Raw genomic sequence first — 26,430 nt, 5'->3', positions numbered from 1 at the left:
GGATCCCAGCAAGATAAGCATCCAATTTACTCTTGAAGGTGTTCAATGTAGGTGCTTGAACCACCTCTGCTGGCAGACTGTTCCAGACCTTGGGGGCTCGGACAGTAAAGAAATTCTTCCTTATGTCCATGTTAGCTAATGTGATCTGGAGATACTCCTTGCTGGAGAAAGGCCAGCTTTATCATGCTATGCTGGCACTTAACATGAACTTCACTGACTGAAGGGGCTCAGATGCTTCTTGGCCTTTTGAAGGCTCAGATCAAGCATAGTGGCTTCTTAACCTGGCAGGGGGAATACCTTGTATCTGTGTCCAAGAAGGGAGTTTTCTTGAGCCTCTTTGCAGGAGAACTGCTCTTCTGGTGTGATTTAGTACCTGCTGAGGCAGCAGCTTAAGCTCAGTTTATGGAAATGGGATTCTCCTCCCTTGCTTGCTCTGGCTAAGGGCAAGCAAAACTCTGGGCTTGGGCCTGCAAGTAGGATGCTCACCAAAGGTTTTGGAAACATCTGAAGCCCCAGGTGTGGGTGGAGGGTGTTTGCTAGGTATAACTATGCAAACCTATGGCCACTTATGGTTCTGGACTCTTGAATTCAGTATTAGTTTTGGCTAATTTGGCCTAGGATACAAATTTAATTTAAAAAAATAAAAAGAAGGGACTCAGACACTAGTATTTTAAGTGCAACTAGCACGTACTAAGTATAATGTGTAACAATACCCTTTGGAAATTAAGAGGATTTCTTTAAAATAACCTCCCTTTATAAACCCTTTGTCTAGGGTGATCTTACTGATGCAGTAACTGATGCTTTGAAGAAGAAGTAGTGCCAGAGCACAGCAGAAGTAGAATCACCCTTATCCTGAATTTTACACTTTTCTGAGTTATGCTGGGATTAGGGGTTTTATCAAATCCAGCTAGCCTCGCTATACAGTATTTGCTTCCTATTAAGTAGTTCTCATAACAGCTTGTGATATATCTTTTTTTTTTCCATTTAACCTTTTTTTGGATATTTATCTGTAAAGATTAGGACTGTGTGAAGCGTCGGGTGCTGATTTGATTCGGAGGAGAATTGCCCCCGATTTGGTTGCCAAATCTCCAAATCTGAATCAGATGAGAGGACCAATAAAAAGGTCCAAATTGATTTGAAGCTCTCTGAATCAATTCAGAAAAGATTCATAGAGCTTCAACGAGTTGGGCAGTCTCCATGCACTGCAGCAGGGAGCTGCAGCCAGACTTGGGGCTGGTAGGTAGAAGGTGAGGGAGGGGAGCCTGGCAGAGTGGGGAGCAGCTGAATTTCTGAATCAGATTTGGCCAAATCAAATTGGGACAGTGATTCGAATCACCAAATTGAATCACTGTCCCCCGAATGGGCCAAATCCAAATCCGAAGCAAATATTAGCCACTTCGCACAGGCCTAGTAAATATGTTCTAAGACTGCTGTTGCTATCAAGAGCAGTTTCAACCCTTTCTCTACTGGATTTAGAGTGACAATTTCTGTGCTAATGGAGGTACTGTGTACATGGCATCAACTCATGCCAAGAGTCATCCCACGTTTACATGGCTTGAACTTGCCCCTGGATTCTTTCAGGGAATGTGCACTGCCCATCCTCTACATCAGGGGGCCAAATGTGTTTGACCTCTCTGAAGCTAGATTCAGCCTGCAGGGTGCCTTATGGGCCAGATCCAGACCATACAGGCTGGAACTGAACCCCACCTGTAGCACTGAGGCAAGCAGTGGTGGTGTTCCTGCTGTGGGAGCCCTGAGCCACTGTGTTACCTTCAGAGAGCCTCAGGAATTACCACACCCATTGCTCACCCTGGTGCTGCCAAAACAGAGGCATACCAACTTGGCCGGTCACATGCAGACGGGGTAACTTCCTGTCCCAGGTGGCAGCATGATAGTGCAGCTGTGATGGTAGCTATGATTTCCCTGCCTCGTTTCCCCCTCAAAATCAGAACTTGGGGTGGCTGCCTAAGGTGCCCCATTGGAGTTATGCCACTGGTCAAAATGTACCCCCAACAGAGCTCTGTACCCTAGGATTCAATGGCAAACCCTGCCCCAAATTCCTGGCCCCTCTAAGAGCCCTGCAGGCTGGATGACACAATTCCACAAGCTGGACTGGGCCCACAGGCTGTATTTTTGACACCTCTGTTTTATATAATTATAGAGAAATCTCACAGGGCATGGGCAGACATAGCATCTACAGTAGTGTGACAGCAGTACCAGACAGCTTACTGGGTGTTTGTACGTGTGACAGGGGTTTGGTCCCCTAAATTGCAATGGTGGGTTTTTAATTGCCATGTTTAAGCACCACCATTTCAATTTAGGGGCTTCCATCACAGTTACAGCAAGAGCTTGACCCTTTTCCCCTTCCCTCCCCACCCCAGGGAGCAGTCCTCACAGGCTTCCAGCAGGTGGGCTCATAGATGTTAGGGGCTGGAAGGGACCTTACAGATCATCGGGTCTGGCCCCACTGCACTTGGGCAGAAAAGTCTATTTGGGTCAGATGAACCCAGCAAGATAGGCATCAAGACACTTTTGAAGATCACCAAGGTGAGTGACTACCACCTCTGGATGCAGCCTGTTCCAAACCCTCAGTACTTGACTTGTAAAGAAGTTTTTCCATATGTCCTAGTCTGAAGTGATCTTCAGTCTGTTTGTGCCCATTATTACTTGTCCTTCCCTGTGGGCCTTGGTGAATAGTAGCTTCTCCAGGCCCTAATGTACTCCCCTGATATACTTATAAGCTGTCACCAAGTCCCCTCTGAGTCTTCTCTTCTCCAGGCTGAACAGCCCCAAGTCTTTCAGCCTCTCCTCAAATAACTTGGTCTCTTGGCCTGTAATCATGCATGTGGTCCACCATTGGACTCTCCTGAGCTTTCCTATGTCCTTCTTGAAGTGTGGCTCAGGGAAGACTTGGATCTGGTAGGATGCTGCCTCCAAGCTGTGGCGGCTCCCAGCTCACTAGCACACCACCCATATGGCCCTAGGGGTACCACCACCATGGAGGGAAAGACCATGGTCCCCCATTGCTCAGGGGCTGCATGACCAGTCAGCACCTCATATGGGCAGGCTTCACGAGGGGGAAAGGTGAAAGCATTGAGAGGCCGGATCCCCCCCCCCACCTTTTTTTTTATTTGCAGAGCCTGCCTGCCTCTCCCACAGTTGGGTGGGGGGTGAGCTGCTGGTGGACCCTGAGCTGCAAGGGACCCCAGTCCTTCCTTCTGTGGTGGCATCCCAGGTGGTGGCTAGTTGTGGGGGTACTGCTCCAGCTTGGAGGCAGCACCCTGCCCAATCCTATTCTACCCTGAGCTGGGGCAGCATCCAGCTTGCTAGCAGCCCACTGGGCAGCCCTGGGGAGCTGAGCACCACTCAGGGGCTGCTTCGCCTGCTGGAAGCTCACCCCACCCAGCTGTGGCAGAAGTGGGCAGGTGCCATGGGGGGGGGGAAAGGATCGGGTCCCTCACCATTTCTGCCTTCAGCCCACCTCTACCACAGTGGGGTAGGAGACAAGCTCTCAAAAGATTGCAGCATTACAAATAGCTCTGTTGCAGGCTAAACTACACGCAGATGTAGTTTAGTTTGCAATGTAACAAACTCATTTGAATCACAAAACAAACGAACAAACCCTGCACATGCACAGTATGACACAAATAAAAAAATGGGCAATTTTTGTCATGTGTACAAGCACCCACATAAACTCCTGAATTTGGGCAAGAAATTCACCCAATTTTCTGAAGAATTACCTCTGAAAGAGTCCACAGTAAAATCCTACCAGCATAAGATACACCTGCATAGGCTTTGTCTTTTTGCATCCGTCCACAGAGCAGGGAGACAAGAGTATGAGCCACCTACTGTGTGAGCTACTTTTGGATAGCTGAATGTACAGATATCCTGATCCCAGTAAAATGCATGCTGTTTGTATACAAACTAATGTGCATGTGTTAATCTGTCTAGGACCTTAGCAGCTACAGATTAAGATGTCACTTACCAATATCTGTATATATGCAGCCCCATTACAGGGTCCTTGCATACTTTAAACTAAAGACATGAAGAATCACTGGCACACAGTGCCTCTCTCCCTACCTCCTTAATTCTCGGGTTAAAGTGAGTGGGGGGAAAGCTGATCCCTTTTAATAGTTGGTGCTAAGTTTTTGGCAGCAGACTCATGAATGATGTGGAATCAGTGCAGACATGCCCACTATGTTATAGGAAGAGCTATAACATGTGAGCAGAGGGAATGATTTCATAGTGGCTGTTAAAGTCTATGGTCAGGAATCTCACTAAGCATGCATTCCTAGACTTAAATTCATTTATCCAATTAAATGTGAAGACTTAATTGATTTTCAGGATGATAAATAGATAGATTGATTTGAGAAAAGATAGAGTTGCTTTTTGTTGTAAAAAATGTGTTGCTTGTGAAAGACATCATCAAATGAACATGCCAGGAAACATATTGCCTTGCAATTATTTAGTTTGAAAATAAAAATATTGCTTCTAATAGAAAGAGAAATCTTTGAGATAAAGGAGTTAATTCCTTTGGAACAGAGTATGAGGAAATAGCAGGCCACGTTTAGGTTCTTGAGGGCTTTAGTTCCTTAAATGAAATTCACTTAAGTATGCAAGTATTTGTATAGCGGGAAATGTTTTAATTCAGTTCAGTTTGGTGGAATTTGTAACATATGCATCTACTTAGCCCAAGATGACAGACTGTTTTGTTACAGGATGAGGAATATTAAACAGGCATCTCTTAGATCTTTCCTTAGTGCCAAAGGAGCCATCTAAGTACAATGGGCACTTAAAATAGCAAATTGGTGATCAAGTTTAGCCAATGCATTCATCTTCAGAATGACCTGTGAATATGTACCCAGTCTCTTCCCATGGATTGGGCATCAGGGAAGATTTGAAGCCTAAAATATTAAAATGGATGAGGCACATTTATCAAGAGTATTTGAAGAAGGTATCTGTACTCAGGAACTATTATAGTAGCTACACAGGCATGGTGGGGGGCTGCATAGGTGACCGCCCTAGGCTGGCTCATCCCCATGCCTTCCATGCATATGCTAAGAGGGTCTTCTCCCAGATGCCCTGATATGAAAAGGTTTACTTTAGGATTTTGTCCCACCAATAGGAACACCTATCTGCACCACTGTACTTCTGGAGGAGCTGAGACCTTTGGAAAGTCTTGACTATAGTCAAGATGATATGGCAGATCTAGCCTATGCCTAGGCTTCCTAGATTCTGTTACCACTCAGCTGCCAGTTCTTGTGTTGAAAACCAGTGCCACTTCTTTAAGATTTACTTAGAAGTGACTTCTAAGTGTTCCAATCTATTGAGCCATACTATTCAAATGGTATGGACACATTTCCTAAATATCTAGCTTTATAATAAGACAGAACAAGAGGAGGGAACAGACAAGAACAGAGAAGGGAGATGGAACCCATTTGTAAAACATGATTTGCACAGTACAGTGTAACCTCAACTTTTAGTGAGTTTTTGGGGTATGTGTATACTGTGTCTGCGCTACTGCCAGGGGGACATGCTCAGAAGCACACAAGCATCCACCCCACTTCAAATGTGGTGATGAGGCCACTCTGGAGGCATCCTTGCATGGTACATGAAGGTAACTAAGAAACTTAAACAGAGGAATTTGAGGAGTACTGTACTTCTCATAACAATAAAATACATAAGAAATACATTTTGAAAGGAAAATATGAAAAGAAGGTGAAAAAACAGCAGAAGGGTTTGATTGGAGGCACTGAAAAGAATGAGAGGTGCTGGGCTAAAGCTAAAGAAACAATGTAAATTCCATATACTAGAAATAATATAAAGGAAAGGACTAAGGGACTTACTGTATGGTACTTGACAATACTATTGCTGCTGTCTCAGGGAAGATGTACAGGGCCATATGGCAGTGTAGAATAAGACTAAGGACAGACTTTCAAAAAGACTGAGCCTAAATTTTGTAGGTTAGTCTAATTTGCAGAGATTGAACTAATTTACAAGTGGATTGACATTCACTTTTGAATCAGAAAATGCAGGCACATAACTTCAGTGGCTCTGGCTAGAAGCTGGGGAGTGTCGGGGGGAAGAGGCACTAGAGTGTGTGGGGGGGAGGAACTTCCTTCCCTTCCACAGTGCTGAGCTAAGTGGGGCTGTGGCCAGGCCAAGTTAGGACGCTATGATTAGGGAGGGGTTTAAACCCCCACTCTGGCCTGCACAGTCCCCAGCTGGGATATGCCTGAAAGGAGAGGGGGAAGCAGCTCTCACCAGACTTTGCCTGGCTCACTGCTCAAGGGGTGGGGAAAATTGCCAGACCCTGGCCTCTGGCTAGCACTTTTAGGCAAAGGGGGATGGAGGAAGGGAGGACTGTTTGTGTGGAGTGCATGTGTGACAGACTTACTTGATCAAACTCCAATGCGTCCGGGGGCTCAAGAATCCTCAATTCTGTTTGGTGGAGAGAATCCACCAATCAGGAACAAGCCGGGGAAAAGCAGGCACCACCCCTTTCCCAAAGGGAGGGGGAGAGGAGCTCCCCGACTGGATTGTGGACTACAAGATGGCAGGCCCACCAGACTTCAGGGGTGGAAGCCCTTAAGCATATAAAAGGAGTGTGCTTGGCATGCTGGGGGCAGACACAGCAAGGGATGGTGAGGAGAGAGAAGCTCTGGAGAAGACTATCATCAGGACCCCACCTGAACCTCGACAGTACACAAATCAGTGCACAGTGCTCAGGTTCTAGGAATCACTCAAGGCAGCTTGAGCCTGCAAACCTGGCAAGCAGCTGGGTGGGTGGTGTATGGATCGGCACACGAGAACTGGCCCTGGGAGAAGCTTGAGGCTACTCGGGCCCCACATGGTGTGTGAATTGGTGCATGGAGAGCTAGGCCTGGAGCAGCTTGAGGCTGCTCAAGTTAGCCCTGGCTCTAGGCCAGGTAACTGGAGCCCTGCAGTGTGGCTCAGCATTAAACTAAAAGAGCCCTGGTGCCCAAAGCAGGGCTTGGGAAGGGGAAAGACCCCCAGTGTGAGGCTGGGGAACTGGAGCCAATAAGGCCTTGACTCCAGTAGGAGTGCCCTGGGTGCCCAGTGGAGCCAGAGGCACCACTGGAGAGAGGCTCTTGTGGGACTGGCCACCAGGGGATGAGACTTGTCTGCTTCAGAGCAGCTGGGTGGGTGGTGTGTGGATTGGCATGAGTTGCTGGGGAAGTGGGTCCCACAGGGGAGGTGGGCTTGGGAGAAGGAGGGTCTGTAGCCTGCACCTTCCTCCATGGTGGGGGGTAGGTGGGCATGTCCACATCCCTGGGGCCTAAAGGGGAGGGTCTCCAGGAAACACCCCATATGAGGTGCTATGTGTACCCCATGTTTTGTAATTGATATTTTCTTCATGCTGTAGATGTTAATATAGTTATGGGTACTCCTTAAGGGAGTTTATATGGAGTTACCCATCTTCATTACCTATATATGTTTACTGTCTTTTATCTGAGCTAACCTGTATTGTTGCCTGCGCACATCTATTGCATGTGTTTATTGTGTTAATGCCTTAACTTACCTGTTCCAGGGTGTTAATGTTTATCTGTGCAGGGGGTTAATTATTGCCTATGCTGTGGATCAGCTATACTAAGTTCCCAGTTACCTGTTCTTTATTTTGTAGTCCCTCAAAGTGGTGCAATGTGTTGATTGCAGGTTATTGTAGATGGTGTCACATACCAGTTCTACTGTAAATATTTAATGTCTGTTATTCATATTTACTTTTGTATAGCAATACATTTATATATAGTTAAGTACTTTGTCCTGGCTTGGATCTATAAAGAAGAGAAAACTGCTCCGTGGTAACAGGCCTCTCTCACAGCACTCTTGCCTGACCACCCTTCCACCTGCAGACAGGGCATGCCCCTGGGTGTACCCAGGCTACACATGCATCTGATGATGATGATGATGATACTGAGCTTTTCAATCTCCCTCTCCCTGCTTCTTCATACAGTCTGCAGCAAGCTGATGGGCATGGCAAACCAAGTCATTTCTCACACCTCTCTCTGTCCCCTCTTGAACACTGACAGATTGTGGGCTTTGAAGCAAGCAAGCCAAAAGGGAGCTTATCAGAACACATAGTTTATTAGACCATCAAGGAAACAAACCTCTCTCATTAGTTCAAGCTCTTAAACAGCTTTTTCTAAGGCCTTGGTAAAGAAGAAGGAGGGACATTATCAGCTGACCTGCTGATTGATTCCAAAAAGTCCTAAGCAGACACTGTTCTGTCTGCCTTTGTTCCAGTGAAATTGGAGACACTCACACAGACATCTCTCAGCATTAGCTAGCATGCAGGTTGCGTGGCCACATGCTGGCTGGGATCCATGCTGCTGGGGTTGCTGCTGTGGGAGAGGGGGGATCCCTGTTTGAGCAGTGAGTGAGGGGAGGGTGGAGCAGGGAGAAGCCAGGCAGATGCTGCTCTGTCTGCAGTCTCCACCTCCTTCTTGGCCAGCGGGAGCTCTGGCTAGGGAGGAGAGGGGCAGCCCAGCCCAGGCCTGAAAAACATGCTGGGATGCTGGGGGACTATGATTTAACTTAAACTAGGAAGGGGCCTGGGACACAAGTTCCATAAGCAGGTTTGACCCAAATTAGTTAATTCTGATGCTACATTCAAGTTTTGGCCATTTTGAGACTGGTTTATGTGTACTGAACTTATATTCTGTTACAGGTTTCAACCAGTTTTTGATCATTTAACTAGTCTATATGTAAGGAGCTTGGCATGTTAGGATCTGAGATAATGATGATGATTATTATTGTAAATATGGACACAGCATCACAAAGACAGCTTTTGGCTTCTGAGCACTTTTGAAAATCTGGTTGTTGTTTAACTGCTTAAAAGGGAGCCAATCACTATTGAAAATCTTGCCCCAGATGGAAGAAAGGAGCTGAAGTATACTGGATCATATAGACAAGAATTAAGTGATACTTCAGAGGCTATAAAGACTTTGTGGAAGCTTCTTTTTTTTCCCCCTAAGTGACGCTAGACTCAGGAAGACTGGAGAAAAAAAAACCTCCTTAGCTTTACACAGCAATATAAACCTCTCTCCATACAATTCTCATTTCTATGTATATGCTTTCCCAGAAAGGAATTTCTGTCTATATTTAAAACAAAAAACCCTAAACTCCTCATCTTGCCATGGTTTCTGAGCAAAGTTTTATTTGCTTTCTCTTGATAAATGTGCTCCATCCCTTCTTTTAATACCTCTAAGGCCCCAAATGCCCCTTACAGCCTAGTCCATTGTGTCTATGGGAAGAAGCTGGTGCATAATCAGAGATCGTTTTGAAGATGAATGTGCTGGATTATTTTGATTAAAAATTTGCTATTTTAAGTACACATTGTGCTTGGATGGCTCTTATGGGATTTGATGTCACAGTGAAGGACAAAGATCTAAAGGATGCCTGTTTAATATTTCTCATCCTGTAACAAAACAGTCTGTCTTCTTGGCCTAAGTAGACGCATATGTTACAAGCCCCATGAAACTGAACTGAATAAAAACATTCCCCAATATACAAATACTTGCATATTTAAGTGATTTTAATTTAAGGAACCTAATACACTAAATCCTTCAAGAGTCGAAGCGTGGTTTGTTATTTCCTCATGTTCTGCTCTAAAGGAATTAACTCCTTTATCTCAAAGATGTTTCTTTTTATTATAAGGAGTACTTTTATTTTCAAACTAAGCAATTGTAAGGCAATTGTAAAGCAATTGTTGTGTTTCTTGATCTTTGAAGCAATATATTCTTTTACAGCAAAAACCCACTCTATCTTTTCTTCAATCAATCTTTTTTCATCCTTCCAATCAATTAGTTCTTCATATTTAACTAGATACTAGGGCTTTCTGACATTTCGCTGACAGTTTCATTTCGACGCTGTTTTGACTAGTTTCAAGCTTGAAACAGCAAAATCAAAATGAAGCAGAGAGCTTCAAACCAGTCTTGAAACAAAACGAGGCAAGTTGAAATGTTTCAAAATTTTTGAAACGTTTTGAAGCTCAAGCTGGGCTTGCCTGCAGGGGAACAGAAACTAAAGTATGGAGAGGGAGGGGGAAGAGGGAGGAAGCGGGGTGGGGAAGAAGCGCTCTCATTATTAACTGTGTAGCTGGCCAGTGACTGTCATCCTTCCCTGAGGTCCCTTCTAATCCCAGTGCTCTGGGGGAGGGATGGAAAAACTGCATAGAAGGCAGCATTGTTTGAACTGCCCTGCTTTCTGCCTTGGTGTCAGTTGATTGAGGGTCCACCCTAACACACACACAGTGTCACCCACCCATGTCATGGGTTTTGCCTGTCAGCAGCTAGAGGTGCAGGGACCCAGGACCCACAACCCCTGCACGTATCTCCTTAACAGCTGGCAGGCTTCATCGCCACAGTAGGGCCAAGCAGGCCTGCAGTTTTCACCCCACTGTTCCCAAGACAGACACAGTCCCACAAGCACCCATGTCACGAGTTTTGCCTGTCAGCAGCCAGAGGTGCAGGGTCTCAGAACCAAGCAGCCCCTGCACCCTTCTCCTTGACAGCTGGCAGGCTTCGTGGCCTCAGCAGGGGCTAGCATGCCTGCAGTTTTCACCCAGCTGTGCCTTAACACACACACACACGCTGTCACTCATTTCACGAGTTTTGCTTGTCCGCAGCTTGAGGTGCAGTTTACCCCAAACCCCTACACCTATCTTCTTGAACCTTGGCAGGCTTGTGGCCTCAGCTGGGGGTAGCATGCCTGCAGTTTTGACCCTGCTGTGGCTTAACACATAGACACAACTTGAGTTTTGCTTTCAAGACTTTGAGGTGCAGTTTCCCTGAAATCCCTATCTCTCTGAAACTTGGAAGACCTCATGCCTTCAGAAGGGGCTACCATTCCTGTGAGTATCACCCATATCAGGCCAGAAATGACAAAGATATAGGCTGTTTTGAGCTTCCCCATTATAATCTATGGGTGAAACATTGAAACACAAGTCGAAACAAAACGATGCCTTTTTGCACAGCCCTACTAGATACATGTATCTGAGTCCAGCAATGCACACTACTGTAGACTTTGAATGTCTATCATTACTCTGCTCACATGTTTTAGCTCTCTTCTTGACACAGTGGGCATGTCTGCACTGGTTCTACACTGTTCACTGTTGCCAAAAACTAAGCACCACCTGCCAGCTCCAACTCTGCTTACTCTAACTTCAAGACTGAGGAGATAGGGAGAAAGGCATTGCGCATCAAACACTTCTGCATTTTCTTAGTTTAAAGTATGTAAGGACCCTGTAAAGGGGCTTCATATATGCAGATATTGGTAGGAGTGACATCTTAATCTGTAGCCGCTAAAAGCCTGGGCAGACCAATATGCGTGCTTTTGATTATCATCCTTTGTATAGCAATAATGTCAATTTTACTGGGCTCCATTATATCAACATATATACATGCAGCTATCTTCAGGTAATTCACACAGTAGATCTCTTATACTCTGCCTCCCAGTGCTGTGGAAGGACACAGGACAGACAAAACTACACTTGTGTATTTTATGTGGCTAGGAATTGTTGCAGGGGTAATTTTCCCTGAAACAGAGTGAATTTCTTGCCCCAGTTCAGAGGTTTATGGTTGGTACTGTTTACCCTGGTGTAAATACATTATTAGATTCTAAATATGCCACTTGTAGTTTATTTATATATTATGCTTATTGCAATCAATCATATTTGCAGAAATCAGGATGGTACTTAACAGTATGAAGCAACATGCTTGCTAGATCTGTTAGGTAATCAGCACACATTTAAAAAAAACGCACCATAGCATACACTTCAACTTTAACTCAAGTTTGAGTGCATGCATGCAAGGTTTGTCCTTAACTTAGAAAATGCATTTCTTTTCACATGAGCTGTGTTTGCTTATGCTTTTCATAAACACTTATTATTTCTGGAAATGGCCCCCAGTATTTTTAAAATGCTCTAGTCATCTCTCTCTCTCTCTCTCTCTCATTACTAAGCAGCAGCCTGGTGTAGTTTATATTCTACCTTCATCAGCCTCTCATGGATACTGATTGAAACCTGTTCAGTAGTACAGACAAATACTTGTGTTCACTGTTTCTGCTATTGTTTTCCGCTATAAGTGGTCACGTACATTGCTCCTGATTGTCTGCTGCTTGACCAATTCATACCAGGACCAGTTGTGTGGCTAGAAATCTATTGAAACCTTCCAGAAACATATGGGATTAATGCAGCATGGTCTTTTAAATGTCATGTCCATTGTCTTAAGTACAAGACTAGTTCTTCTCTGTTTCAGAACATAGAAGTATTTTTCTGTTGCATTAGTATTGTGAGGCTAATACTAAATTCTTTATTAACAGTCCTTCCCCTCTCCCCTCCTCCCAAATATCTCCTCTTTCATTTTTCCTATTTTCTAATGTTTTAGGTAGTAATCTGAAGCAACATTCCTTCCCAGTGCAATTCCTTTCTAGTCATTGGAATGACATTAGATTAATTTGACCTATTGCCACAGTGTTTTCATTGCTGCCAGAATGAATGGTACTGATACAGTGATTGTTGGATGTGTTGAAATGGGGTGTGTTATGCTTTATAAGGCAACACGAACTTAGATGGAAGCTGTTGATGCATGTCTGTGTGGAAATGGCAGTACATTTTGTTTTTTCACTTTCACTAAAAAGATTCCACAAGAGAGCTTGGGGCCTTGATATTATAAAGATCTTACTGTTATTTGATTGGTATTCACCACCTGGCAGAAAACTGTACTGCTTATATCTTCATTTTACCAAGTTTCCATGGTTCCAGCTATGATGTGCCAATTTGTTTGCCTGTGGTATATGTTTTTTTAACAATATGTCTGAGTGTGGTTATGCTGATCTGATAAGGACAAAATATTCTTTACAAACTGGGCATATGATCCCAAATGATTGAGGAAAAAAAGTGTAAAGTCTAGTTCCTTTCAGTGAATCCATTGCCTACAGGGCAATTTAAAAAAAAATTGGAATATCTGAGTAAAAACAGTTCTCAGTCAATTCCTCCCCATTTTCCTTTAATGGGAAATGTTGCATTTGCAAAAATGGTTGGATTGACAACCCTGGAAAATTAAAGCCTTTGTCTATCCATAGAAAAACAACCTGTGAGTAAACGTGAAGTGATGAAATTCAAACCACATTGGGAAGAACATATGAAATGGAAGTGTTTACCAAAATAAACATCTCTCCCTTAGGTACTTGTATAGTCCATAGTGCATGAGGATATTATTCTCCTTGTTTTACAGACAGGGAACGGAGGCACAGACAGACTTAAGGTGGGAATCACAAAGTAAAGTATGGTGAGCATTCCTATGCCTGAAAGTTATGTGGTCTAAGTTTTACATGAGGAAGGTTAGGTGCCTAGGAGTGTGATCGCAACGCTGAGAAGGAGGGTTGCTTAAGACAGCTAATAGAGAATGTTGAGAGCATATGTGTGTCTGATCTCCCGTCTCTCTCCAGGATATAGATGCCTACCTGCTAGCTTGAGCTAAGGCCCCTGACAGATGTTAAAGTAAAGGCACGATGGGATCTAATGCTGGATCCCAACAATTGTGCTTCTTGCCACACCACGTGTGCTAGCCTATTAATCACATCTTAAATATAACATCTGTCAGGGGCCTTAGGTTCATGTGTCAGATGAAAATTCACAGCCCAGGACTGTATAGAGGTAGGCACCTAAGTTGTTCAGTGTTATAAGAGAAAAATGGCTTTTGTACAGTGATCTAGTGGTTAGAACAAAGAAGTGGGAGATCTGTCTTATAGGCCCTTGTCTCCCTGAGGGGCTCAAACCCATGTCTCCCAACATTTCAGAAGAGTGCCTCACTTACCTCACTGTCCAATAATCTGGGTAGAAACTCTCCTCCCCTCTTGTTCAGGGATGCAAGGTTGACAGGGGTAGAGAGAACAAACAAGAGGGAGCTTCTCCTGGGGCATGGGGAAGAGTGTCTTTGGTTCCAGTCTTTGCCGTTAGGCCTGTTTTTGTATTTTGCACTGGATAAAATGTCTAGTGTTCACAGTCGGCAGAAAACCTCAAGAGTCTCCCAATATCCTGGAAGCATCCATATCAGCCAGCTGAAAGCCATGCTCCCTCTTGCTTGCTTGTTACATGAATTTCTGTTGCATAGTGCAATACTGTGCCTAGAATTTCATAACAGGAAAACAACAAAAAACAATATTTTATAACTTTAAAAGTACCTTAGTGGCAGTTCAGAGAGGGTTTTTTTTGTATTTGAGAGGCTACAGAAAGCATGTCTTGTTTTCAGAATTAATGCCCTTTTTATTGAATGTTGCACATATTTAAAATTCAAAGCCCTACACAAGTGATTAGGAAAAATGTGTGAAGAGAAAAGCCCTGGTTTTAGTTTCAGGATGATGAAAATGACTGTGGAGAGGGCTACATGTGTCCTGGAGATGCTGTCTTTCACATGTGACACCCAACCAAGGGGCTGAGTTCCTATAGCCATTGAATAGCTCATGTTCATATAACAATTTTTCTTCCAATGCCTGATGAAGGGTGTTTGTGACCAAAAACTTGCAATTAAAGATTTTTTTTTTGCAAAAATCTTGTTGGTCTAATAAAAGATATCTCTACTATGAGTCCTGGTTGCCTTTTCCTCTAGACCAATACAGCTACAATCTGGATACCTGACACATGCAAGATATTGAATTTTAGCCAATTTAAAAAAAATGAAATCTTCATACTTTCCCAAGCAGGAAGCAACTGTGATCACCTGAAACCTGAGATCCTGCTCCTGCCTTTGTTTCAAGGTAATTTGCATCATCACAGATCCTCACAGGAGGTGAGAGGCTCCATACCAGCTATGAACTGACTGCACAGAGGAGTTTCCCATTTATTGACTCCTCTGTGTAATCCTATGAAATACGAATTTTCATTTCTACCCAGGAGAACTTTTACAATCTTTTCTCCAATGCCTGAGGAAGGGTGTTTGTGCCCGAAAGCTTGCAATTAAAGAACTTTTTTGCAAAAATCTTGTTGGTCTAATAAAATATGTCATCTCTACTATGAGTCCTGATTGCCTTTCCCCTAGGCCAATATGACTACAACCTGGATACCTTGAATATCTCATGGCATTTTAACAGATGGCCAAAGTTTTAACACCTGGCATTCTGGCCAAATACCAGTTTGGCAATTGTATCCCAGATTACCCCAGTTCTCTTTGGCATTCCAGCTGGAATACAGCATTCTCTTGTTTTCTGCCTCAAACTGTGTTCCTATATGGTGTTACACAGCTGCTGAATTCTGCTTTGTTGATGGCTGCATTTCAGGGGTAAAAGTGATCCTTGTGTATAGTTTGACTTCTTAAAATGCTTTTGGATTCTTCATGGTGAAAAATTTATGAAAGGTTTTATGATGAAATGTTTTATGAACATAAGACTTCCCATTTAAAGTAACTTCAAATAATCTACTTGGGAAAATCAAATAACATTCTTATATGCCATCTAATACTCCTAACCAGAATTTATGTAGGAAGAACCAAATAGGAGTATTCTAGGTAATAATTTTGTATTTTTACTGTGCCTTTGACTTCTTAATGCCTATATAATATGAGCTGTAAATCAGAGAATAATAGCACAGACTTCTTTACTGAAACAGTGAATATTGAATGGAGATTCCCCACAGATTACTGCTTCTTCCATAACTTGCTTTTCTCCCCACCAGCTCTTATGGATGGACTGTCCTTTCCTGAGCTGACCCATAAGGCCACTATTTTTATTGAAATCCCTCCTTCAGATCCATTGATAGTTAAAAGCTTACAAGAAATGAGCCAACAATGACATTTATATTTTTTTAACATTTTATTTTTATTTATAGAAAAAAACAACATTTTTTTACAATGTAATAGCTAAACAGCTCAGTGTAATAGCTAAACATTTCATCTTACAATCTTGTCCTGAGCGTCCTCTTGCTATATTATCTCCCTTAATAGTGTCATGTCTGAAATTCAGATTATTGGGCCAGAGATCTGATAATTTCTTCAGAAGTATGAGGATGTTATGAAACACTGGAAAATAATGTTTCTTTAATGTATGGGAAATTTCTCTACTGTTTTTTTGTCATTGTGAAACACAACTTTCCAGTAGCGATCAGGCCAAATGCCACCAGATTTTCAACCTAAGCGGAAAAAAAAAAAGCCCATGCAACTCTCTTGGTGGCACTTTAGGATTGCAAAATAAATATGCTTAAAAAGGCATGTCAGTGTTACTATTGCTAGTTTTTTTATTTAAGAAATGGTTAGACACATTTTTTTCAGGGTGAAGGTCCCCCTCCCCGCCACTGTAGTATAATGGATATATGAGAAAACCCTGAACAAGAGTTGTTAATGCTCACTTTGAGCTAAAGAAGAACATTTATGGTACTCTACTGTCAGCTAGCTTTTCTTTTCACTCTAACGAATATTCATTACTATGAAAACTTGCTCTGCTGTTAGAATTTGCTCTGTGCTTTCCAGGAACTATCTGAGGTAGCAATATGCTCTGAACAAACATGTTGTATTTGTAAAAGAAACAACAATATTTTGATAGATGAAATGAAAAATGAGAACATTGAAGATGTCCTGAGTGAAATTTCTGGGATACTAGAATACCATATATAAATCAACATGATTCCAGTAAATTAGTATGCACAGTCACTGTAACCATAACTTACATCAGGGAGGCATTTGTCTTGAACAAGAAGACAAAACAAGAACTACAGTGTATGTGTTGATACAGAAAACTTAGAGAAGAATAAACCTAATAGCTTTGGAAGATAAATTGAAATGCTGGAGTTAACTAAATTGGTTGAGTATAGCAGGCAGCAGAGGACAAAAGGACCAATTTGTATTTGTTTTTACATTCCAAATTTAAAATTTTAACTCTGTTGTTTGTTTTTTCTTCTGTCAAAATTAGAAAAGCAATGACACAAGATCAACCAAACAATCTTAGCCCAGAGTGTGGAGCAACAGAACATAAAATAAAAGCAAGGCCCCTTTTCTCTTTGATAATTAAAAACTGAATTTTTGCATCTTTGTGAGGTGCTATGGCAAAACAAAGTCCAGTGGTGGAATATTCCATGTATAACTGATGTCCTGGGAAAGGTTTATTTTATTAAATGCAGTTATTCTGTGTTCTGTATCAGAAATTCAGCTCTCTTCCAAACTACAACAATGTTTTCTCTCTCCCAGCAACATCTGTTATTTAGCAACATGTAAAGTTTCATAAATAATCCCAGATTTTTGGTGAGTGGAGCTATAAACAACTGCTCTGCATGCAGAAATACAAGTTCATAGATTCATAGATTCATAGAAGTAGGGTCAGAAGGGACCTTGTAGATCATCAGGTCCGACCCCCTGCCCTGGGCAGGAGAGAAAAACTGGGCTCAAATGACCCCAGCCAGGTAGATGTCAAGCCTCCTCTTAAAGTTCCCCTGGTTTTGTTGCGTCCCTATGTGAGGATTGCAATGGGAAAAAAATAAAAGGGTTGTTTCACTGTTGCAACATATGTCCTCTTACCTCACCTGGCTCAGAAGACCCTCTGGGATCTTCAGAAGGTTGCAGCTCTGGGATATTCTTCTCTGTGACTGTGCATAGCTGTCAGCACAACCGCTCCTCCTTCTCTCTTGAAAGGCTGTGGGGTAAAACACTCTTCTCTGTGGAAACCTGGGCCTTGTGGACAGTTCCAAAAGCAGCCATAGTGTGGGGCAGTGGCAACATGTAGGGGATGCATGGGGGTGCACTTGCACCCCCTGAGAGCTCAGGTGCACCCCCTGACTGACTGTGCTCATCGCTTAGGTGATGGGCAGGGAGGGCAGGTGGGAGTGCTAGTGCCCCCCTTGCAAGCACCAGCTGATTGCTGCAGCCACTCCTAGAAGTGGCTGCAGCTACTCCTGGAAGCAGTTGCAGCTATTGTCCATTGTGCGACTGGCTATGGGGGTCCCCTGGGCAGTGAGATTGGCCACAGGGGACTCTTCCCCTCCACCCCAGTCAGCAGGATCAGCTGTAGGTGAACCCCCCTCCAGTTGGCGGAACTGGTCACAGGGGGGCATGTGCCCCCCCCAAGCTGGCACCAGTCGTCCATGGTGTGTGGTGTCCTTAGAAGAAAGACTGCTGTATGAAGAGGCCCCAGTAAAGCAGACAGTTGCCCAAGGTGACAGAGCAGAAATAACTTAGCATCTGAGGGCAAGCCCTTTGTCTCCTCTGGACTAACCCCAGCTTGTCTTGCAGGCGACAGACTTCACATTTGGGAGGGAAATAAGGACAGGAAACCCCTTGAATTTTAAGTCAGTAAGTTTCCTTAATCCATTGTAGGTTTCTCTTACACTGACCTTTTAAAGGTCTTTAAGTTATGCATATGATGGAACAGTTTGGGGTTTTTTAAAGCACCACGTTAACAGGTGATAAAAATATCACTGAGCAAGAAAGGGTGGTGGTAATACAGGACAGATAAACAGTAACATGTTTCAGTGCATCCAGAACTGCTAGCACTTACTTCCTGCAAAATTCCTCCTCCTGCTGTGAGCTCTCTGCTGTAACAATGCTGTGCTTTTTAGCACATGAATATAAAAAGTTTAAAAAAATTTCCTTTTTAGTAGTTTTGTTTGTTCCTCAAGCCAGCATACTTTTTTTCCTCTTTCTGAAAGACTGTGTTTGTGTCCTCTGAAACAATAGAATGACAAACAAAACCAGACCTTCAGCTTGCTTTATATTTTTCATAATTTGGGGTTGGTTTTTTTAACTGGGAAACTTACATTTCCTTAATAGCTTAATAAACAAAGTTATCAGAGACAACTTTCCAACATAGAAGTTTACGAGCTCCTGATTGAGGACCCCATAGCACAATACCAGAGGGAGCTAGAGAAACTTAAAGAAACTACCCCTGGAAACACAGGAGTGGAGTAAAGCCTCTATCTCCCAGGAGCCCAAGCCAGACAACTTACTTATTATTGAAGATCCACAAACCTGGCAACCCATTGTCTTTGGCACTGGCACCATCACAAGAGTTTCTGGCTTTGTTGATTCAATCCTATTTTCATATGCTATGGGAGTTGCCAGTTGTTTGAAAGATAAGACTGACTTCCTAAAGAAACTAGCTTCTATTGACAAGCTTCCAGGTAACACCCTATTAGCTACCATGGATATTACATCTCTGTGTACAAACATTCCCCCATGGTGATGGATTACAAACCATAAAGGGCATTATCTTCACTGCTTCTTTTTCCATCACACTCCTGTTTTGTCCTCTTACACAATTGTTTCAGATTTTGGAATTCCCTATACCTGCAAATAAACAATACTTCCATGGGCATTCATATAGCCTCCGAAGATACCAGTATATTTATGACAGACCTTTGCAGCTTCCCCCTCATTTCTTGGTATACCTAAGGTACATTGATAACATCTTTATCATATGGACACATGGGAAAAAATCTTAAATTCCACCAAGATTTTAACAACTTCTGTTCCTCCTTTAAACTGACTCTGGAATATTCTTCCTGGCAAAATCATTTCTTGAACACAACTGTGAAAGTTTACAACTGCCGTAACACTACCACATTGAAACCAGCTGACTGGTACATCTATCTCCATGCAAGAAGGTGTCATCTTAAGCACACCACTAGATCATTAATAGCCAAGTTTTGTAACAAGCAAATCTGCTCTGACCCAACTGACTGGGAGGTACACCTTAAGGATCTGGAGCAGGAATTCCCACAGTCACAACACAATCCTAAAACTGTAGTCACTCAAATCAACAGAGCCAGACTCAGACATTGCTGCTGATCTGCTACAATACAAACCATAAGACAAGGACAACAAAATTCCTTTGGTTGTCACCTACAGCCCCCAGCATGAACACCTGAGACACATTCTTAATGACCTCCAACCCCTCCTAGAAAATGACAACCATCTCATGGTAGCCATGGGGGACAAACCTATGCTGGCTTACAGGCAGCCACCCAACCTCAAGTGGCAATTCTTCAACAACAAACTACCTAACTCATCTTCTTGGCAAGGCACCAGACCTTGCTCTGGACCCTGATACCAGCTGTGCTACCTCATCAGCACAGATCATGCCATCATTAGACCAAATAACACAGATTCTAACATCCAAGGTTCATTCGCCCGAATCTTTACCAATGCCATATAGGCTATCATCTGCTTACAGTGCCCCTATGCTACATTGGACACATGGGGAGATCCCTACATGCAAGAATGAATGAGCACTGATTTGACATCAATACTAGAAAGATGCACAAGCCTGTGGCAGGACACTTTAATCTCCCTGGACATTGCCTGACTGACCTCAGAGTGGCTGTTTCTGGACAACAAAATTAAAAAACTGAACTTCAACTGGAAATTGAACAAGAAATCATCGCAAACTGGATTGTGTTAAGTATGGTCTAAATTGAGATTACAGATTCTTATCCCCTTACCTGGATTAATTTTTATAAGCAAGCTCTGTGTTCCTCAGTGAGTTAACTGATTTATTTTATTCTTCACCCTCTCTCCTACCCACCTTGCTGCTCTCAGTAGTGCCCTCTCCTTTTTCCTTCCCCTTCTCTACCCTTTGTATTCCAATCATAACTTTCTATTTAGGATCATGAGAAAGTAGGGCTAGAAGGCAGCTCATAAGGTCATCTAGTCCAGCCCTCTGCTCAAGGCAGGATCATTCCTGACTAAACCATTCCAAACAAGTGTCTGTCTAATCTTCCTGTCCCCTATGGCCAGAGGCCCCAGAGAAAAGCCCATCTCCACCCTTTCTATAGTCGCCCTTCAGATACTTGCAGCCTGTTTATTAAATCACATGCCCAGTCTTTTCTCCAGGTTAAATAACCCTAGTTCTTTCATCCTTTCCTTGTAAGTCTTGCTTCCAAGGCCCATAATTGTTTTTGTTGCTTTCCTCTGGACTCTTTCCAATCTGTCTACATCCTTCTTGAAGCATGGGTCCCAAGACTGAGCATAGTGCTCCAGGTGAAGCTTCATCAATGCTGATGGTGATGGCTAGATTAGTTTACTCTGGCTCAAATTGTGCTGGAGTTTATTCAGTCACATTAACTGCATGTGTAGACATGTAAACTGAGTATGATGATCCACCTTACAGTACTTTTGTCTAGTCTGTATTTCCTTAGCTTGTTAATGAGAATGTCATGAGAGGTGGTGTCAAAAGTCATGGTCCACTGCTCTTTGGTTTCTTTGGTTGAGAACTAGTGCAGTAGTTCTCAACCTTTTCAGTTAGAGTGTCCCTCCACAACCTTCTGGATGTGGTAGTTCCCCAGCTGAGAACTACCGTGGTACTCAATTTAACCCAGTAGTTCTCAGCTACGTGTTGCTGCTGCTTCCAGGTAAAACTGCTCTGGTGCATAGTTAGACTGGGAGGGGTTGTTATTGTTGTTGCTGTTGGTGTGTGTGTGTGTGTGTGTATGCTCCTGCCTCACTAGGGTTCTCTGATAATCCTAAAGCAGACAGAAGAGCTGGCTTATACTGCAGACCTGCCCAGTCTGATTGTATACCAGATGCACAGGATAGTTATACCTAGAGGCAACAGCAACACCTGTTTGAGAACCATTGGGCTAAATTGAGTGCAACATCTCCTGGAAACAGAGATGTACAAGGCAGGTGGAACTGTCCTGTGTGCCTCTGTTTCTGGGAGAAGTATGGAAGGGACCAGACCTAGAGGGCTATAATATGAGCAGGCTTTGCAGGATTTGATTTCTGTTGATAAACATTGATAAATGGCAAGCTCACCTCACACTCAGACTGATGGAAAAATATTTCCATCGGTAATAATCAAAATTTATAGAAAGAGGACTGTAACAGGGAACCCTTAACCCTGTTATTGGACACTGGAGAAAGATGGTGGGACAGAGGGGTTAAACAGGAAAACAGTGGGCAGCCTAATGACTCATCAGTTAAGCAATTAGCTGCTCCTTCATAGGTGCTGGAAGTGGTCTGGGGGGAGATAACAGGCTACTTAAACAAACCCTTACCCTAAGCCCAGTGGAAGGGTATATGTATATGTATATGTATATGTAGCTCCAGCTCCAGCTTAGTGGCAGCAGGGTCCTGTCTGGGCTGGGCCAGATATGGTGGGAGTGCTCTGAGGGATGTGGTGGTGGTAGCTGCCACTGCCTCTCCCTATGTTCCCAGAGCTCTGGGAATGCCGCTACCACCCTCTTCTGGTCTGCCCACCTGGCTCTTTCCTGAGGAATGAACAGAATGATTTAAAGCAGGTATGATTTATTGCTTTATGGATACTTACTTTTTATGTTTTGACATGTGATTTTTATAAAACTTTTGACTGTATCTGGTCATTACTAAATTGTCTGCACCTGCACTCCAAATCTTGCGCAATCCTTGATAAAATGTGAATCAAATGCATTAAAATAAACCAAGATTTTAGCCATCAAAATATTAAAAAATAGAATTCTGTCAAGCCTAAGCATGAGTCAGCTCTTTTGCTTGCTTTAGCATTATCAGAGGGTCTTAATGCAGGGGGAGCCCACATATGCTGTTTGCCTGTATGTGAAGTAGTTTTATCTGGCTACAGTGATGGGTAGTGATGTCACAGCACCCCTGAGAAGGTCTTGCAGCTCTGCCCTGGTTGAGAACCACTGCTTCAGTGGATTCCTTATTTGTCTAAGGCCTGTATCCGTTCCCTACTCCTCTAAAGCTCAGTCTGGCTTTTGGTCCTTTTATGCTTTGCCACTTCTTTCTTGGAGCTAGATCAGGCTCTTACACTGCTATTTAAAAATGTTGTTCTGCTTATCTGGGCCTGTGAGGTTTATTCTGCCACATCAACAGCCTGATATTTTAAGATACTATTTGATATTCTTATGTAAGGGAAATCTCATTTAGGGCTGGGTATTTGACCGGTCAAATAAAGTTTGATCAATTGATCAGTTAGTTGACTGTCTTGCCACCCCTGATCTTGTGAAAGCAAAATGAAGATTCATTTAATTTTTGAATGGGCCACTGGAAGACACTGGGATGCCTCAGAATGTTTGCACTGTAAAAGTTAAGATGCAAATGAAAGAGGACAAACTTTTCCCACTGCTGTTGCTGGGGGGTCTTCCTATTTTCCTTTCTGCAGGCTAAAAGAGAGCAAGCTCAGTAGCTGTGAACAACTGATGCTAGGAACTTCTGTTATTTCCAATCCTAGTATACATGGCCATATCCTGAGGATATCCAAATAGATTTAGGAAAGCTGATAAGCTAGATATGAGTTTGCTGATAACCTTGCTGCTAAATTCTGTTCGTTTGTTTCCCTCCACATTGTTTCACCATTCTTCCACATAACATTCACTTCCATTTGATTGTGAGCTCTCTGGGGAAAGGACTATTGTTTTCCAATATAATTCCCAAAGCACTGGGGTCCTGAAAGTAAGTATAAATTCATAGAACTATTAAAAAACAAAAGCAGGACACCCCCTGTCCCCTCAATCATCCCAGTATGTACTAATTTCATATATGACAAGTCATGTTTTTGTTACTTTGCCTTTGTTATGCCTCCCCTTTCTTACCATATAATGTCTGAAATTGAGGTCACTTTTAATACTAAGCTTCTTCCTGCACCCATGGCTCAGCTATGGAGCGACCCAGGAGGCTATAACTACTCATGCAGTTGTGGACTTTGATAGTACATCTCTAACATATTTAGCAGGTACTGGCAATTTTTAAGAGGAAGTCTTTGAAAACATAAACAGGCCATTCAGTGCCTGGAATAATGAATTCTGGATTCCACTTTTAGATCGGCTGCTGACTTATGATATAAATTTAAATTGTTTATACTTCAGTTTCTCAGTTTAAAGGGTCTAGAAGGTTGACTAATCAATACAGCCTTATGTTTTATCAGTTCTACTTGCCAGAAGTTGACAGAGAAAAGTTAAAATTTGAAGTGGTCCGAATGATTAAGCAGGAAAACTCCAGCATATCAGTTCTTCAGTGTCTTGAACTCCTGTCTAGCTTCTGGGAAATCAGTGCAAACTGAGGCTTTGTTTCTGGAATTTAACAGTACATACCAGCTAAAAGGGGAAATGGCCTCAGCCTACATCCTGAGGTTAGAGAAAGAATTACAGCAGCTAGTGGCCCAAGGAGGACTCACTCAGGAGATGACTGGCAAGGCTTGCTTGCAGCAGCTCTGGGTAGGGATACTTTATGATGAGCAGCTGGTAAGGGATCTCAACTTCACTGGGAGGAGAGAGGATCCCCCTATGTTTGGGCAGTTGCTGCAGGAAATCAGGGAGCTCTACTGTAACATAGTACTGTTGGGAACAATACTCTTAAGGCAAAATCATTTACTGCACTGAGATGCACACGTAGATGCTGACCATAGGCGCAAATTATGCCCAGTCAACCCAGAGAGCTGGAGGCCTGCTCTGCCCCAACTCAAATTGCTGCTGTCCCTGATGCCCACTTCAAAAGCTGGATCTCATAGATTCTCCAGCAAGCACTTCCTCTTCTCTTCTTCTGAGACAGTCCACAAGGCCAAAGTCTCTGTCACATGGGAATGCCATACCTTGAAAGTCTCTTACCCTGGAGGGGATGGATCGTTCTCCAAAAATATGCAGAGCTGCTTGTAGGAAACTGACCCGGGTAATAGCTGGAGGGCCTCCTTCAAGGGCTTTTCCCAATGTCTTCGCCCACTCTAGGGCCTATCCCACTCCTAGATGAGGCAGCTGGTGCAGGGCCATTTGTATTGCATAGAGATGCCAGCCCTGAGGGGCTGTGGGATGTGCTATACCAAGAACATGAAGGAAAGTTGAAACCTGTTGCTTCTGCTAGCCAAGGTTTAGTAGACAGTGAAATTCGGTACCCGACACATAAACTAGAGTTTCTTGCAGTCAAATGGGGTGGTGACTGACAAATTCAAGACTATCTGTATGGAACCCAGTTTGAAGTTTGGACTGACAACAGTCCGCTAACTTGCATGCTAACCAGTGCCAAGCTGGACGCAACAGGGAGCCTCTGGGTAGTAGCACTGGCAGGTTACCATTTCAGCTTGCATTATAGAGCCAGAAGGAAAAACATAGATGCTAATGCCTCATCAATGACAACCCCATAAGCAGAAAAGGGAAATGGTAACAGTGGATGAGGTGCAAAGCATTTGTGGCTTAGAGCAGTGGTCTCCAAACTTTTTTGATCACGCACCCCTATCAGTAAAAAATTTTTGAGCACGCACCCCCAGTATATGTATATTTATTTATTTATAAATTATATACATGTACTACTTGTGGACTGTATGTGACACATGATCATCTGACATAGGGACTGAGTGAGGGCGCCAGTGTCAGTCCATATATTAAATATTAGTAAAGCTTAATTTCTTTCTTATTTTTTTAGATAAAAAATAAATATAAATAGAAGTTCTAATATTGTCTTGGACACCCCCTGGGTGTGCGCACCCCACTTTGGAGACCACTGGCTTAGAGGATAGAAAAACATCTGAGGCAGAGAGTCTACCTGAATACGCAGAAGTGCTGGGATGCATCCTGCAGGCCATGGTGGATTATGTGATTCTAGATGAATCACTGCTGCCACAACTCAATGCCACTGGATGGCAGTTAGCTTAAGAAGCAGACTCTGACATACAAGAAATTAAAAAAAAAATAAAAGGGGGGGGACCTGTCAAAGGAATTCAAGTCTAAAACATTTGGTAGCCAACACCTCCTCTGCGAATGGCCCTGACTAAGAGTCATAGAAGGACTGCTGTACCGAGTAGTAACCGCCCCCGATGGGAGCGCTCAAAAGCAACTAGTACTGCCCCAGGAATACTGGGCACTGGCATTGAGAGCATGGCACGATGACCTCGGGCACCTTGGAGTTAAGCAAACACTATTGTTGGTTTGGGACCAATTTTTATTGGCCTGGGGTGGCCAGAGTTTTATAGATGTTAGGGTAGGAAGGGACCTCAATCAAGTCTGGCTCCCTGCATAGGCAGGAAAATGTGCTGGGTTCAGATGACCTCAGCCAGATGCCTATCTAACCTCCTCTTGAAGACCCCCAGGGTAGGGGAGAGCACCACCTCCCTTGGGAGCCCATTCCAGATTTTGGCCACTAACTGTGAAGAAGTTCCTCCTAATGTCCAGTCTAAACCTGCTGTCTGCTAACTTATGGCCATTATTTCTCGTAACCCTAGGGGTGCCTTGGTGAGTAGAGCCTCACCAATTCTCTTCTGTGCCCCCATGATGAATTTATATGCAGCCACAAAGTCACCTCTCAGCCTTCTCTTGTGGAGGCTGAAGAAGTCCAGGTGCCCTAGTCTGTCCTCGTAGAGTTTGGCCACTCCTTGCCCATAGGAGTGGCTCTTCTTTGGACCCTCCATGTTATCCACATCCCTCTTGAAGTGTTGCACCCAAAACTGGATGCTGTATTCCAACTGCAGTCTGACCAGTGCCTGATAGAGGGGGAAGTATCACCTCCTTGG

At 43.4% G+C, this 26,430-nt stretch overlaps 1 long non-coding RNA gene across 1 annotated transcript; it reads right to left on the bottom strand.

Moving 5' to 3' along the window:
• Nucleotides 1-10,784: 10,784 nt before the first annotated feature.
• LOC109324805 lies at nt 10,785-25,266 on the bottom strand. The gene is made up of 3 exons (XR_002105012.1): nt 25,255-25,266; nt 22,337-22,341; nt 10,785-10,871 (listed from the first exon to the last, which is right to left on the bottom strand). It is a non-coding gene; the product is annotated as an uncharacterized LOC109324805 (long non-coding RNA).
• Between the last annotated feature and the right edge of the window lie 1,164 nt (nt 25,267-26,430).

Source organism: Crocodylus porosus, unplaced genomic scaffold (genome assembly GCF_001723895.1).
Source record: "Crocodylus porosus isolate Cpor-Errol unplaced genomic scaffold, CroPor_comp1, whole genome shotgun sequence".
Lineage (NCBI taxonomy): Eukaryota > Metazoa > Chordata > Crocodylia > Crocodylidae > Crocodylus > Crocodylus porosus.
Note: the sequence above shows the minus strand (reverse complement) of the source record. Positions and strands in the feature narration are given on the sequence as shown.